Raw genomic sequence first — 17,379 nt, 5'->3', positions numbered from 1 at the left:
GGGGCAGAGACTCCCTGATGAGCAGGGAGCACAACACGGGGCTCAGTTCCAGGACCACAATCATGACCCGAGCTGAAGGCAGATTCTTAACTGACTGAGCCACCCAAGCACCCCTTGAACATTTTCATAGTACAAAGTTGGGAAAGATAAACCAGGCACAAATGCTTGTCAGTAGAGAGGCTCTCACTTTGTCATTTGAAACAGGCTGATGATGGGAAGGACAACATCATGACCTTTCATCCAGAGAGCAGCATCATGACCTTCCTTCTGGTTAGGAGCTTCTCAGTGATGTGGGAACCTCCTACAAGACAGACACAGAGAGGAAGGACCTAGGTCCCTGTTGGCCAATCTTGACCTCCCACTGGCAGTGAGGGCCAACAAAAATACTGAGTAGCTTTCTGTAGACATCCAGCCACTAACAGCTGCTACTGAAATGAGTGGTCAGTCAGCAAAGGCCTTGCTTTTTTTATTTTTAAAGATTTTATTTATTTATGAGAGAGAGAGAGAGAGAGAGAGGCAGAGACACAGGCAGAGGGAGAAGCAGGCTCCATGCAGGGAGCCTGACATGAGACTCGATCTTGGGTCTCCAGGATCAGGCCCTAGGTCAAAGGTGGGGGTAAACCGCTGAGCCACCGGGGCTGCCCAGGGCCTTCCTTCTAAACAGAGGCCTGATCTACTTAATTCTTCCCAGAGGTTGGAGAAGGAGGCCTTGACTCCCACAGACATGAAACCTTGGCCTAATTGGATACTAATTACTCATAAGAGCTTTGTTTACCCAAACTTCCCGTAACCCAAGTTTGGTATGAAAGGAGGACTTGCCCAAAGAAGCAGAGTTGCCACTAAGAAAATGACACAGATTAATTAGGTCTCAAAAGTCCATTTCCAGAAATGATGTTGCTGATTGCACAAGAATAAACAGTACATGATTGATAAATCCCACATTTTGGGGCTGGGAACAGCTTCCCTATGTTCCTAAGGAGCTGTGTATTTGGAATCAGGTAAAACTGAAAATAAGAGTAGTTGGCCGTCTAAGGCCGGGCTGGATGAGACAAGTTCCCATATTTTGATCTATCTCTTTGTGATTAGAGCATCTGTGAAGGACACACACTGTGCTATCTCCACGGTGTAAGTAACGTACAAGAGAAAGAGGCCTGATACCGTGAGTCTCCTCTGGGCCTCAGGTCCTGACTGATGCTGGGCCTTGAGCCACCCTGTCTGTCTGTCTTGAGGAGACACTGAGAGGGAGTGATGAGTGGGACCAGCACCAAAAGGTCTCTGCAGGATGGGATCGAACCACCTACTACTCATTTCCTTATGATCGGTTTGTTCTATAAATGGGGCTCCTCAGTCATTCGATGTGAGTATGATGGAGAAAAAGACAAAATGCACAGCAGTTTTTATGGTTCATCTGGGAAAGTCAAAGTTATTTAGACAAAGAGAAGATGTGAGGAAGACTCTGGACTTGGGAAATCTGAGGTCTCATCCCACCTGTGCAGCTGGCTTGTGCAGCCTGAGTGACGAGTCCTCTGACCCACCCCACTGCCCTCCAGACCTCAAGGTCTCCTCCTGGTGGGCAGACTGTGACCAGACTTCCAGCAGCAGCCCTTCCAGATCCTCACATGGGGGCCCATTTCCCACCCAGCCCTGTGTCAGCCGGTGCCCAGCCTGTAAAGCTGTTGGCTGACAGTGGAAAGGGGATCCCCTACCAGTTCCCCCCACTTCCACCATCTTTGGTCTGAAAGACTAGAAAATTTCTTTCAGGTGAAAAATATCCTGTGGCAGATACATTCATTATCTACACTAAGTTTCTGTTCTCTTCGGGAAATGTGTGCGTTTTAACAAGTCAGGGCCATTTTTACAGCAGCCCATCGTGGCACAGCGATCTGCAGTAGAGGTGCAGAGGGACACAGGGCTCTTGGCTGCTGTGCGGCACCATCTGTCATTTGGATGATATGACAGTAGACAGGTCTCCTGAGTCCCCATGTCAAGAGGAAGCCTCCATGCGACAACTGTCATCTCATCCCTTAGGTCTCCGTGGTGGAAACGTTGAGGCAAAGCTATAGAAATGATCCGATATATTACATGATTTCTGGGCAGCCCAGGTGGCTCAGTGGTTTAGCGCAGCCTTCAGCCCAGGGTGTGATCCTGGAGACCTAGGATCAAGTCCCACATCAGGCTCCCTGCATGGAGCCTGCTCCTCCCTCTGCCTGTGTCTGTGTCTTTCATGAATAAATAAATCAAATCTTTTAAAAAAACACATGATTTCTTCTAATTTCCAGAACATGATGACCTACTTATTTCACTTAGGATTATATACTCTAGATCTATCCATGTTGTTGCAAATGGCAAGACTTCATCCTTTTTTATGGCCAAGTAATACCCCATTTACATGTGTTTTGTGTGTGTGTGTGTGTGTACATACATATATACTACTACTTCTCCATTCATTCATAGGTTGGCTATTATAAATAAAACTGCAATAAACAGAGATAGATGCATGTATCTTTTCAAATTACTGTTTTCATATTCATTGGGGGAATTACCCAGCCGTGGCACTACTAGATCATATAGTCATTCTATTTTTAGCTTTTTGAGAAGCCTCCGTACTGTTTCCCACAGTGGCTGCACTGGTTTGAATTCCCACCAAGAGTGTGCAAGGGTTCCTTTTCCTCCACAACCTCACCAACATTTGCTCTGTCTTGTATTTTTTATTTTAGCCATTTTGACAGGTATAAGGTGATATCTTATTGTGGTTTTGATTTGCTTTCCACTGATGGTGAGTGATATTGAGCAATGTTTCATATGTCTGTTGGCCATCTGTATATCCTCCTTGGAGAAATGTCTGTTCATTATTTCTGTCCATTTTTAATTGGACTATTTGTTTTTTTGGGTGGGTTTTTTTGAGTTGTATCTGTTCTTTATGTATTTTGGATACTAATCCTTTATTGGATATGTCATTTACAAATATGTTCTCCCATTCAGTAGCTTGTCTTTAGTTTTATTGGTTATTTCCTTTGCTGTAAGAAGTTTTTTTTTTTTAATTTTTATTTTAAAATTGTCCCAGTAGTTTACTTTTACTTTTGTTTCTCTCACCTCAGGGGACACATCTAGAAAATATTGCTATAGTTGATATCAGAGACATTCCTGTCCATGCTCTCCTCTAGGATTCTTATGGTTTTAAGTCTCACATTTAGGTCTTTCATCCATTTTGAGTTTAGTTTGTGTATGGTGTAAAAAAGTGGTCCAATTTCATTTTTTTGCACATTGCTGTCCAGTTCTTCCAACACTATTTGTTGAAGAGACTGTCTTTTTCCTGTTGGCTATTCTTTCTTACCTTGTTGAATATTAATTGACTATATAAATGTCAGTTTATTTCTTGGCTGTCTATTCTGTTCCATTGATCTATGTATCTATTGTGGTACCAGTATCATGGTATTGTGATGACTATAGCTTTATAATATGTCTTGAAATCTGGGATTGTGATATATCCAGCTTTGTTCTTCAAGACTACTTTGGCTATGAAAAGTTTTATTGTAGTTCCATACACATTTTTAGGATTATTTGTTCTAGTTTTGTGAAAATTGCTGTTGGTAGTTTGATAGGGATTGCTTTAAATCTGTAGATTGCTTTGGGTAGCATGGACATTTTAATATATTTTTTTTCTCCCAATCCATGATAATGAAATATCTTTCATTTGTTTGTGGCCTCTTCAATTTTTTTTCATCGGGGTTTTATTGTCTTCAGAACACAGGTCTTTCATTTTCTTGGTTAAGTTTATTCTAAGGTATTTTATTCTTTTTGACGCAATTATAAGTGGAACGGTCTCTTAATTTCTCTTTTGCAGAGTGAAGTTTTAATGAGAACTCAAACTATAATACCTTTTAGGCTTTGCTGTCAGAAGAAGCAAAATTTCAGAATGTAATTGTGCATCTGTGCTAAAATCCTCCATAGTAACCCTTTCTCTCCCCTCCCTATATGCTCCTCATATCCTCACTTCCTCATTCCTTCCCTGTCCTCTTTCTCCAAAGCTGAGGGGATTAACTGGGGATTTAACTGACCTCCAGCCTAATATATGATGGGAACATGTCTTAAGAGGCCTAGTGAAGGAACCACTGGCCAAATCTGATGCTACTCCATGCACCAGTGACAATGAAGAGCCTTCTTTACTCAAAGGTGAATGTGGTGGGGGAAGTGTGTCCATAGTGTCAGCTTATCCCAGAAGTATCCAGGCAGAGAAAGACACAAGGCCAAGGTGTTTCTAGGTGAACCAAACAAACCCTGACCCTGCAGAGCAAATACCAGGAACCCTGACATGCCCCAGACAAGAAAGGACCCCTAACCCGTGATACAAAGGGGGAAATTGAAGGGGGTGGGGGCATTTCTGGTAGAAGGCACAGCACAGGCCACAAGATAAGGCCCAACAGAGCCTAGTATGGGTGAGCAAGACCAGATGTGTAGTTAGTTCTCTGGAGCCCAGAAACTCCAAGTTGGAGGGCAGGGGCAGGAGGCGGAATAGATGCTGCCCCTGTGCATCTGTGCCATGCCCACTCAGCCTGTCCAGGGCCCTGTCCCACATAGGCCATCTTGTCCCCCTGGGAACTTGTCTCCTGAAATCACAAGCACCTGGAATTCTGGAATCCTGGGTTTCAATAACCATCATGTCCTTTTAGATCCTCTGTTGGAGAACTAAGCTATCCATGTAAAAGCAGTAAAGCCAAAGGACAGAGAACAGGACCCTGACATCTGGACCCTTGATCCACCTGTTCCTGAAGCCTCTTTCCCAGTCTCACAAAGGGCCTGAGCTGAGCCCCCTTTGAGGCTTCAGGAGTTTGAGGAGTTTCTGCACATGCATGTGAAACTATCCTGTTGGTTATACCTTGTAGTAATGTCCTGATGAGCAATCACTGTCTTCAGTGGGAGGCTCTGTCCAGAGTCCCAGAGGCCACCAGAAGTCACACGGTGGGACAGCTCACAGGTTCAGCCTTCTCCTTCTGGGGTCCGCCACTGTCCATTCCTCTCCTGGGGGCCATGAGGACATTGTTCGGCCCTGCTTCCAAACCTCCCGAGGCAACACAGCAGGGACCATGATGTAAGGGCTCAGCCTGGCCGCTGACCCATCCTGCCCACCGTGGGCCCCTCCTGGGAGCAGGGCCTGGGCCTGGGGCTCCAAGCTGCCGTGTGTGCAGGGGGCACCTCCATCCTGGGTCAGCTCCTGGGAAGTGCCGCCACTGCCCTGGGGAGAAGGAGGCCTCAGGGGCAAGACCCAGGCCTCTGTCCCCAGCAAGGGCTCGCTGCATTTCTGACCCAGGCTTCCTCCTGGGCCTTGGAATCCCAGGCCTGAGGCCCCGCCTGCCCGGAGCATCCTGGGGTTGAGTCTGGAAGGGGCTGCCTGGAAGGGGCTGCCCACACACGCTGCACACGCCAGGAGTCCTCCTGCCTGAGCACGTCTGCAGGGCCAGGAGGGAAGAGGGGAGTTGGTCCTGGCAGGAGCCCCCAGCCTCTGGCTCCCAGGAATGGCACCCAGGACTGAAGGAGCCGGGGCCTCATTCAGCAGGTCCATGGAGTGCTCACCTCCCCCCTGAGGGCACCTCTGCACCAGGCCCCCCGCACCAGCCCCTGAACAGCCACCTTGGCACAAACTCCCTGACAGATGAGAGCATTTGTAGGATCGAAGCTCATGGGCACCTCTGTTCCCCACAACCCCTACATATCTCCTTTCAGGCATGACCCAGAGCCTGTCACCTGAGAGGAAGTCTCTGCTTGGTCTGGGACCACGGGCCCCTCTGAATGGGATGAGACAACAAGGCAGCTCGTCCCCATCTGTTGAGATTCCTCAAACATGGGCTGGAGATGGAGGGCACTTCCTCCTCCTGAGCAAGGTCGACGCCAAGCTCTCTCAACGAATGTTCTGAGGGAGATGAAGACTGCAGGGCAGAGTATTTGTGGTATCTGAGAGGTACAGGAGGGCCCCGACTCCCAGGCACAGACCAGATGGGTCCACCACACACCCTGCTGGGGAACATCCTGTAAGATGCTCCCACGCATGCTTTGTAAAGCTCAACTCTACCGAGTCTTCAGGTTCATGACATAAGAGTCATAAGAGGACACTATTCCCTCGGCTCTCCCATCCACCGACAGAGAACCCCACCAGAGTGGCTGCACCAGCTTCCATTCCCACCAACAGTGTAAGAGGGTTCCTCTTTCTCTACATCCTCACCAACATTTGTTTTCTCCTGTCTTGTTGATTTTGGCTGTTCTAACTGGTATAAAGTGATATCTGATTGTGGTTTTGATTTGTATTTCCCCGATGACAAGTGATGTGGAGTATTTCGTCAGGTGCCTGTTGGTCGTTTGTAGGTCTTCTTTGGAGAATGTCTGTTCATGTCTTCTGGCCATTTCTTGACTGCATTCTTTGTTTTTTGGGGTGTTGAATTTGATAAGTTCCTTAGAGATCTTGGATATGTCTTCTCATTCTTATGGTTGCCTTTTACTTTTGTTGACTCTCCTTTGCTGTGCAGGAGCTTTTTGTGTTGATGAAGTCCCAAGAATTCATTTTTGCCTTTGTTTTCCTTGCCATTAGAGGCATGTGTTTGAAGAACTTGCTGTAGCCGAGGTCAAAAAGCTTGCTGCCTGTGTTCTCCTCTGGATTTTGATGGAGTCTGACTCACAGTGAGGTCTTTCAATCATTTTGAGTTTATCTTTGTGTGTGGTGTAAGAGAATGGTCTAGTTTCATTCTTCTGCATGTGGCTGTCCAATTTCCCAGCATCATTTATTGAAGAGACTTTTTTCCAGCAGGTATTCTTTCCTACTTTGTAGAAGATGAGTTGACCATAGTGATGACGAGTCTATTTCTGGGTTCTCTACTCTGTTCCATGATGAACGTGTCTGTTTTTGTGCCAGTACCATGCCATCTTGATAATCACAGCTTTGTAATAGAGCTTGAAGTCTAGCATTGGGATATCATCAGCTTTGGTTTTCTTTTTCAACATTCCATTGGTTATTCCAGGTCTCCTCTGGTTCCACACAAGTCTTAGGATTATTTGTTCGAACTCTGAAAAATGTCAGTGGTTTTTTCATAGGGATTGAATTGAGTGTGTAGATTGCTCTGGACAGCATAGACATTTTAACAAAATTTATTCTTCCAATCCATTAGCATGGAAATTTTCAGCCACTCTGGAAAACAGTATGGAGGTTCCTCAAGAAGTTAAAAATAGCATTAACTGACAACCCAGCAATTGTGCTGCTTGATATTTACCCCAAGGATATAGACAATGAAGGTGCACCTACCCCCTTATGTTCACAGCATCAGTGTCCACAGTAGCCAAACTGTGGAAAGACCCGAGATATCCTTCAACAGATGAATGGATAAAGAAAATATGGTGTGTGTATATATATACAATGGATAGAATATTACTCATTGGAAAGGATGAATATCTAACATTTTCACTGATGGAACGGGAGGGTACTATGCTGAGTGAAATAAGCCGATCAGAGAAAAACAATTATCATATGGTTTTACTCATATGTGAAATATATGAAATAGTGTGGAGGATCATAGGGGAAAGGGGGGACACTGATCGGGAAAAAAACAGGAGGGAGACAAACCATGAGAGACTCTGAACTTTGGGAAACAAACTGAGGATTGTTGGAGGTTGGTGGGGAGATGGGGGAACTGAGTGACAGGCATTGAGGAAGGCATGTGATGGAATGAACACTGGGTGATATAACCAACTGATGAATTATTGAAAACTACATCTGAAATTAATTATGTACTAAATGTTGGCTAATTGAATTTAAATAAATAAATAAATAAATAAATAAATAAATAAAATAGAATTTCACATTGACCATTGCAAAAAAAAAAAAAAAAAAAAAAAGAAAGAAACCAAAACAAAACAGAAAATCCACCAGAACTCTGGCCTTACCACCAAAGGCTAACCCCCTGGGCACCAGTGTGGGTAACTGTGCCCTGAGTTAGGCGTTTAAGGTCCTCTATCCACTATTAGGGTGATAATCCAGTGGGCTCCCTCCCCAGGACTCTTGGACAACCCACCCTCCTGGAAGGGCAATCGATTCCTACCTCCTTCGTATGTGACCTGGCTGTTCCAGGCTCCATCAGGGACCCCAACCTACTGGGTGAGGAGGAAAGACTGTTGGAAACCCATAGGTCCTCCATGGGAAGCACAGGCTGTAGGTGGGGGGGGGGGCATGAGGGAAACAGACTGGGTCACTGTATCACCCTGCAGCAGAGTCACCCCCTGGCAAACATATGCAATGAACAAAGACGGGCTGGCCCCAGAGAGTCCATGAAATTCTAGACCCTGCTGGTTCCAGTGGATTTCTCCTGAGTTGTTAGGTTGGAATTCTGGTGTCTTATTACTGCCATTGGGACACCCTGAGTCTCAAGCCCCCAGAGCCTGCCCACAGGAACCACATGAAAGAGGGAAGGAGCCTCAGAGGAGGGAGATCCCTGAGACCTTGACAGACAGGACCAGGAGTCCCAGCAGCAGAAGGAACATGAGATCGAGGATTGACCAGGCCAGGGCAAGAGACCCTAACTCTCTGCCCTGACTTCTCTTGTGCCCAGAAAGAAACAGGGCCTGGCCCTGCCTTGACCCCCTAGGTTCCCTGGAGGACCTCGGGGGATGTGGGTGCCTCAGCTCCAGGCTGGGATCCACCCTCCCACCTACCCCAATGCTTGTGTGACTGAGATCACGTTCTCCTTCAGAGCAGTTAGGGAGAACTGTTTTCAAGACCCTGCTGGGCTCCCCTCCCCCAACCAACTGACATGCCCTGGTTGCCTGGAACTTGTTTACTTTAGAGATGGAACTCTCCACAGGGTTCTGAGTGGGCAGTTGTGGCCCACAGGACGCTGGCACTCGGAGCCAGAGCTATGGAGCTCTACACAGCCTTGGAGGGCCCGGCTTCGGCCACCGGATCCACTTTCCAGCTGGTCCTGGAGTGCCTGTGGCAAGCGCTACTGGTGATTACTGGCAGCTGGGGACACAGCCCATGTGGCCCTGTGTTTCCCTGGGCCATGCTGCTGTGTACCGTGGGGCTGGATTTCCTCGTGAAGAGACGACTCACTCCCCGAAGAGGGAAGGCCCTGGGCAGAAGCTGCTCTGACCCCCATGGAGTCTGTGGAGCCCCCAGTGAGAAGAGAGCGGCCACCACACAGACAGATGACGCCCACAGGCCTCCCAGGGGGGAGGTCAGCCCGCCCAGGTTACAAATCCTGTGCTTGTTGGCATTTAATAGAAACCTGGACACGCTGTTACTTTGGAACACTCTCAACTTTGTGAAGATGGCACGGAAGAGACGTCTTCAACGTCCCTGAGTTCCTGGGGAAAAACCCATCCTAAGATCATCAGAGGAGGCTGGGGACCAACTGCCGAGCGAAGCCCAGAAGGACGTGAGGGAGAACGTTCACTTTCCAGAAAGTCCAGATCTGCTCCACAGTGAAATTTCGAGATGCAGGCAGAGAGGACAGGACAAGGAGCGAGAAGAAAGGCTGGAGCAGGGGGAGGCAGGCATGAAGCCGGTCCCGAGAGGTCCAGCCAGCCGGTCCGCACCCAGTGTAGACCCGGGCCTGCAGGCCGTCCCCTCGCCCCACCTCCCTGCGAAACTAGGGGGGGCCGAGAACAGGAGGGTCCAGCCAAAGAGAGAAGCAGGACGTGGTGATCACCCCGTCCAGCGGGCAGCCGTTGACCTGAAGGCTGGCCCTGACGGTGGCGGCCTCAGTGTGTCCCCTCGACGACCCGAAGGGGAGCCTGGGGACACAGCCACACAGCCCCGGGCAGAAAGGCCAGAGATCCCAGAGCTCGTCCGACAAATACACAGTCTCCAAACCCGGGAAGCCTCTTTGCAGGCACAAAATTCCCAGCTTGAGAGTCAGATTCAGCAGCTGAAGCTCATCCTTCAGAAGCAGGAGGACGAACAGGACCAACACACCCGGCAACTTCACCGCCAATTGTTTCAAGAGGAAGCTCAGTGCCTGGCGATAGAGAAGCGCCTGGCCGGCCTGTATAGAGACCTCAACTGCACCTACCAGGTTCGCAACCTCCACAAGAAGATCGCCCAGGACCTGGCTCAGGAGCTGGAGAGAACCATGGCCCACTATCACCAGGAGGTCCTCTTCCATCAGGACAGGGCCGCCAAAGGCTGGGAGGCAGCTGCGTCCAGCGAGAGAAAGTTCCAGCAGCTGAGGCAAGAGAATGCCCGCGAGAGGCAGAGGCTGGCCGTGTTGGAGAGGACCTGCCGGCCTTTCCCGACTGGCCCCCCTGCTCCTCCCGCAGCCCCCAGAGGCTGGCAAGTGTGCGGGGGGGCCCCGGGGTGGTCAGGCCCCCAGGAAGGAGGAAGGTCGCACTGGGAGGGCACAGGGATCCCGGGCCCCTGCGGGTGGGACGGGGCTCGGGGCAGCTGGGTCCTGAACAGCCACCCCCCCGGCACAGCCCCGGCCTGGAGTTCTGCGCACCAGGCCTGATGCCCTCTCTCCAGCGAGGCTGCTCTTGCTCAGCTCGGGCCACAGTCACGCTGAGCACGACAGCATTATGACCTTCTTGCTGTGCTGTGGCCCAGAGCTTGGTTACTAGTCTCCTAAGTACGTAGGTTCCCCATCGGATGCTTTAGAGTTCTATACTATAGGTGTGATATTTTGATTTTAATTAATCCACTATGACTTACCACATCCCTTAAGGTTGATGAGGAGAGAGATGTTCAAAACAAGACCACTTCTGGGCGCTAGGACGGGGACAGGTACAGAAATAACTCAATATTTATGTGAATCAAATGTGGTTGGTTTAAAAAAGAAAAGAGAAAAAAAAAACAACATCCCCCTGAAACTACGTATAATTGTTAATGTAGTCCTAAATTTGTATTTTAGTCCTAAATTCAAATTTTAGTCCTAGATTCAAATTCTAGTCCTAAATTCATATTTTAGTCTTAAATCTATATTTTAGTCCTAAACTCATATTGCAGCCCTATTCATATTTTAGTACTAAATTCAAATGTAGACCAAAATTCATACTTTAGTCTTTTTTTTTTTTTTTTAATTTTTATTTTTTTATTTTATTTTATTTTTTTTTATTTTTTTTTATTGGTGTTCAATTTACTAACATACAGAATAACACCCAGTGCCCGTCACCCATTCACTCCCACCCCCCGCCCTCCTCCCCTTCTACCACCCCTAGTTCGTTTCCCAGAGTTAGCAGTCTTTACGTTCTGTCTCCCTTTCTGATATTTCCCACCCATTTCTTCTCCCTTCCCTTATTTTCCCTTTCACTATTATTTATATTCCCCAAATGAATGAGAACATATAATGTTTGTCCTTCTCCGACTGACTTACTTCACTCAGCATAATACCCTCCAGTTCCATCCACGTTGAAGCAAATGGTGGGTATTTGTCATTTCTAATAGCTGAGTAGTCTTAAATTCAAATTTTTCATATCTTAGTTCTAAATTACTATTATAGTCCTAAATTCATATTTTAGTCTTCAATCACATTTTATTCCTAAATTCTTATTATTTAGTTATAAATCATAGGATTAGTTCAGTCCTAATTGTAAAGATAAAAAACTTAAGAGCTTGCAATAATTTCTTGTTCTGTAATTTCTTGTTCTGTAATTTCTTTTTGTAAACTTTATTGTTTAGCTTAAGATACTTTGTTGAAAAAAAAAAAGATACCATTTGTTGTTTCACATTGGTGAATTGGATGCAGTCCCAATTGCTAAGCTTTCTCCTCGTGGCAAACACACACTCCCCTGCCCCTGGGTGTGCACGTACACACCCCCGATGCCGAATCTAGACACCCTCATCTGCTCTGTGAGTCCCAGAAAATGTAAAACCATAGTGGAAAATTGTAAACTTTGCTTATTGATAAATAAATAACAGAAAAAAAAAAGTGTGTGTTTACTGTGTGAATAGAGGACAGACTCCCGGATCTTATTCCCAGGGAGCAGAGGCCCTCGTGTCCCAGCACAGACCCCAAGCAGGAGCTCTCCCCCCACAAGGGGCAGAGGAGACAGAGGCCAGAGGACAGTCCCGAGCTGTGGCAGGGAGGAGGCCAGGACCCGGGAGGGGGCCCCCGGCCTCCAGGAACAGGGGTGCTGGTCCCAGCCCTGGGCCTGCAGGGAGGACAGGGAGGTGGCCCCCGCTGAGCCCCGTGGGGGGCTGTCCCAGGAACGGGGAGATGTGCCCCTCTGTCATCCAGTCCCCCTGGCATGGCAGGAGCAGGGCAGCCACCCTGGGGCCGGGGAGAGCAGCAGGGGAGTCAGCCTCGGGCACAAAGCAGGCACACAGGGGTCCAGAGCGATTTGGAGAAGGACCAGCGCCCAGGACTCCTAGGATCCAATGTGTGCGTGTGTGTCACTGTCTCATCGGCGCCCACATGTGCAGTGAGCATCCAGCAGCTTCTCCGATGGCTTTGGCGCTGGTGGAGTGGGTGGGGTGCGTGTGGGATGGAAGCCACAACCCAGGGAAGTCCGTGGACCCCCGAGCTTTCCTCCTAGTGACTGGCGAGGCCAGAGAATCAAGAACAAAGCTACAAGGAGGAGGATTGTCTGCCCTGCAGAGAATTCCCAACAGGTGGTGGCTGGCGGGGTCAGGGGCCACACCCGGAGGGACATTCAGGCTGAGATGCAGGGGACAGGAGGTGGTCTGGGGTGGGGGGGAAGGGGACAGAGGCTCTAGGCAGAGAGCCCAGGAGTAGAGAGGCTGAGGGCTGTGCTCTTGGGGGGCAGGGGGCAAGGAGAAGGGCCGCTGCACACACCTCTCCCCAATGCAGGGTAGAGATACCAGGGGAGGGTTTAGACCTGGGACAGGGGGTGCTGGTTGGGCACGTGTGTGATGTGTGTTCTACAGAGATCTCCCTGGATGTGGGGCCAGGGGAACCTGGGAGGGGAAGGGAGGGCTGGATTCTGGAAGGAGGCTGACTCTGGGCTCCTGCAGGAGGACAGACTGGGACCAAGGTTGGGCCGGTTGGGGGTCAGAGGAGAGGCAGGAAGAGAGACTCAGACCTTTTCTGAGAACCCCTTGTGTGGTCTGGGTGTCCCCACATCACCCTTAGCAAAATCTCTGCAGGGCGACCCTGGGGAAAGTCAGCAAGGCCTGGACCCATCCCCCCATGGGAGGCCTGGCCTCCAGGGAGGCGAGCGTGGAGTAGGCGTGTCCTCGTGGGCTCCCCCCAGACCCCACCGTACCTGAAGGCCCCCGAGAGCTAGTGGTCTCACCTCCCAGCGGCCCCCACAACGGGGACCCCAAGGGCAGCTTCCGGAGGGCTCCAATGAGGACCCCCAGGTGGGCACATGAACTCCCTCAGTCTAGCCGATGCTGCTACGCCTGGGAACCACGACAGTAAGAAATGTCCTCCTGCCAAGTCCCCGGCAGCAGAGGGGAGAGACTCAGGGACTGCAAGTGCTCGTGAAGGGGGCATGTGCACCCATCGCTGGGCTCTGGAACTGTCCCTCTGCGGGTGGGGTGGGGAGCAGGGCAGGAGGGCTCCCTGCAGGAGGCGGCCTCTGAGCTGAAGACTGAGGGTGAGCAGGACTTACCAGGTGTCTCCCACTTTAAAGAGCATTGGAATTTCCTGAAGACCTTGGGTATAGAAGGATTCTGATTCCTCGGGCAGTGGAGCTGAGACCCTGCACTCCCCGTGGGCTGTTTGTGCTGGGAAGACCTGGAGTGGCAGGGTCCTTAGATGAGGATGGGAGAGGAATCGGGCGCCGATGCGAGGAGGACCACACTCGGGAAGTAAGCACAGAGCATGCAGCGCCACTCAGCCCTTCAAAATGCAGACATTGCCAACCCTCAGAGCTGGCATCCAAGGACCCTAAAGCTGCAGTTAAAGGAAAAGTGTCTGTCAGTCTGACATCACCCCTCATGCTTCAACTGGACAGATATCACCAGAATAACAGCACAGAACCATTGAGCCCCTCCTCTTGGCTACTGGTTTTAACAGTAACCTCCTAAGGAACACCCCGAGCCTGACGGGGCCCATCATAAACTAGACCAATCACCCTGGGTGCACAGTTAGCCTCTAGGAGTGACCCCAGAGCTGTTGGGTGAAGATCACCCCAGGGGTGTGCGCTCCTGACTGAGCAGGGGTGACAGGCCAGAAGGGATGCCAGCTAACTATGTCTGCAAAGACCCTATTTCCAAACAGGCTCACCTTCTGAGGTTCCAGGCAGCTGTGATTTGGGGGGATGCTATTTAAGCCAGCGTGGACACCAAGCACCAACCGGGTCTCTGTTACCTCACTCTGCATGAAGTCACACCTGCCTGGAGAGACCACATCCTGGAGAGAAGCTCAAGACACAGGTTTGGAAGGACAGGGGTCTGGATCCAGCAAAGAAGCGGGGGACAGGGCTGGGGACCAGGAGCTGTGGGGGTTGTGTCTCATGTGCACCACGGCCCCCAGCTCACAAAGGGTCCTGTCCCTCCCTTTGTGGGTCTGGGCCATTCACTGTCAATGCACACAGGGCCTGTGGGTGGCCAGCAGACTTTCCCCCTCACCTGACAGTTTGGGGTCCATGATGGAGCCTGGAGCAGCCTCCTCGCTCTGGGCGGGTGGGAATAGCCTGCCCTTCCAGAAGGGTGTGCTGCCCGTGAGGCCTGGATGCGGGAGCCCACTCGATTTGTCACCCTAGCAGTGGATGGAGGACCCTTCAAAGTCTAAGTCAGGGCACAGGCACCCACAGAGCTTCCCTGGAGGTGGTAAGGCCAGACTTCTGGTGGGGATTTCTATAAACGGATGGCAGAGCCTTGGGATTTAGTGTCCTCACCCTCATGTCATGAACCTGAGGACTCGGGGGGGTTTGGCTTTACAGAGCACGCCTGGGAGCGTCTCACCAGCAGGATGTGTGGTGGACCCCTCTGGTCTGTGCCTGGGAGTCGGGGCCCTCCTGCACCTCCCAGATCCCACAAATACTCTGCCCTGCAGGCTTTGTTTCCCTCAGAACATTCGTTGAGAGAACTCGGCGTCGACCTTGCTCAGGAGGAGGAAGTGCCCTCCATCTCCAGCCCATGTTTGAGGAATCTCAACAGATGGGGACGAGCTGCCTTGTTGTCTCATCCCATTCAGAGGGGCCCGTGGTCCCAGACCAAGCAGAGACTTCCTCTCAGGTGACAGGCTCTGGGTCATGCCTGAAAGGAGATATGTAGGGGTTGTGGGGAACAGAAGTGCCCGTGAGCTTCGATCCTACAAATGCTCTCATCTGTCAGGGAGTTTGTGCCAAGGTGGCTGTTCAGGGGCTGGTGTGTGTGTGTGTGGGGGGGCTGGTGCAGAGGTGCCCTCAGGGGGGAGGTGAGCGCTCCATGGACCTGCTGAATGAGGCCCCGGCTCCTTCAGGCCTGGGTGCCATTCCTGGGAGCCAGAGGCTGGGGGCTCCTGCCAGGACCAACTCCCCTCTTCCCTCCTGGCCCTGCAGACGTGCTCAGGCAGGAGGACTCCTGGCGTGTGCAGCGTGTGTGGGCAGCCCCTTCCAGGCAGCCCCTTCCAGGCAGCCCCTTCCAGACTCAGCCCCAGGGTGCTCCGGGCAGGTAGGGCCTCAGGCCTGGGATTCCAAGGCCCAGGAGGAACCTGGGTCAGAAATGCAGTGAGCCCTTGCTGGGGACAGAGGCCTGGGTCTTGCCCCTGAGGCCTCCTTCTCCCCAGGGCAGTGGCGGCACTTCCCAGGAGCTGACCCAGGATGGAGGTGCCCCCTGCACACACGGCAGCTTGGAGCCCCAGGCCCAGGCCCTGCTCCCAGGAGGGGCCCACTGTGGGCAGGATGGGTCAGCGGCCAGGCTGAGCCCTTACATCATGGTCCCTGCTGTGTCGCCTGGGGAGGTTTGGAAGCAGGGCCGAACAATGTCCTCATGGCCCCCAGGAGAGGAATGGACAGTGGGGGGACCCCAGAAGGAGAAGGCCCTGCAATCTCAGAAACAGGGAAGCTTCTCACTGTGCTTCTACTTGTAAGGTAGGGGCCTGGGTGTGGCCCCTGAACCTGTGAGCTGTCCCACCGTGTGGCTTCTGGTGGCCTCTGGGACTCTGGACAGAGCCTCCCACTGAAGACAGTGGTTGCTCATCAGGACATTACTACGAGGTATAACCAACAGGATAGATTCATGTGCATGTGCAGACTTCAAACTCCTGAAGCTTCAGAGGGGGCTCAGCTCGGGTCCTTTGTGAGACTGGGAAAGAGGCTTCAGGAACAGCTGGATCAAGGGTCCAGGTGTCAGGATTTTGTTTCTTGCTGTCTTTTGGCTTTCCTGCTTTCTCTGTGATAGCTTCGTTCTCCACCAGAGGATCTCCAACAGAGACACAGTGGCCCTCGGCACCCCAAGTTCCAGGATTCTTGGTGCTTTTGATTTCAGGAGAGAAGTCCCCTCTTTCTTAGTGTCTGTATTTGTCTAAGGAGAGGAGCTGGGCCTGGGCCTGCTCAGGTCTCATGCCTACCCCTGGACTGAGGGGTTTGAGGTCATTCCCTGGTTGAGGAGGGCGGTTCCCAGGAGGCAAGAGAACAGGGGCAGAGATGTTAGGTGAACCCAACATCAGGCTTTACTACTGGATGTTTGGAGATCGGCCTCCCAGATGGGACCATTTAGGGGGTACCTGGTGACAGCTTGGAGACAGGGAGGAAGAGTACTGATGGAGGAGGGAAGAGCTTCTAAAAACCCTTGCACCCCAACAAACTCACAACTCTGAAAACTTGAAAACATTACCGAAATAGTGACAAGAAAGGGTTTGCACATCCCTTTGCTTCCTGAACAGGCTGCTGCTGGAGAACACAGAGCTTTCTGGAGGCTGTGCCCTGCAGATTCATTTCGGATTTGACATTTAAAAGAATGTTCCACCCACGGCTTTTCTCTGAGAGATGAGAGTATCTGTGAAGTTAATATTCAGGTAGAGAAATGGTGTGCTTGGGGAAAATCACCGCGTCTGAAATGCCGTGCCCTGGGACTTGATTCTTAGGAGAACTGCAAGAACAAAAAGGTAAAATGCAAAATTCTTCTCTGACATCTTCACTGCCCAGGAGGTCCCAGCTCAGACGCGGTGGGAGTCCTTTCCCTGCCGCCCCTGCTGCCGAGGGCTGGGGGGTCACCCAGGGCCCAGAGAAGGGGCTCCCCAGAGTGAGCTCGGGTGGGAAAAGCTGTGGTTTTATTTTCACATTGAAGTGTTGCATTTCCTTTGATTATTGAATGGAAGCAACAAATTACAGCAGTTTTAGCAGGACTCGGGATGTCATCACCGATGGAATCCGAGATATTTTATACCCCGTTATTTCTGCGTGGAATCTGGAAATCCAGCCCCTGCTCCTCTCTGCTCCGAAACTGCAGTGGTTATTAGACCTGCCACTGGATCTTACTACAAATGCATCAGTAAAGAAGCACATACATTGCTT

The 17,379-nt window shown here is 50.8% G+C and overlaps 1 long non-coding RNA gene across 1 annotated transcript; it reads left to right on the top strand.

The window, feature by feature from the left end:
* The first annotated feature begins 14,496 nt into the window (after positions 1–14,496).
* LOC144301667 (uncharacterized) lies at positions 14,497–17,379 on the top strand. The gene is made up of 3 exons (XR_013368407.1): positions 14,497–14,710; positions 14,937–15,118; positions 16,749–17,379. It is a non-coding gene; the product is annotated as an uncharacterized LOC144301667 (long non-coding RNA).

Source organism: Canis aureus, chromosome 30, assembly GCF_053574225.1.
Source record: "Canis aureus isolate CA01 chromosome 30, VMU_Caureus_v.1.0, whole genome shotgun sequence".
In the NCBI taxonomy this organism is placed as follows: domain Eukaryota; kingdom Metazoa; phylum Chordata; class Mammalia; order Carnivora; family Canidae; genus Canis; species Canis aureus.
Note: the sequence above shows the minus strand (reverse complement) of the source record. Positions and strands in the feature narration are given on the sequence as shown.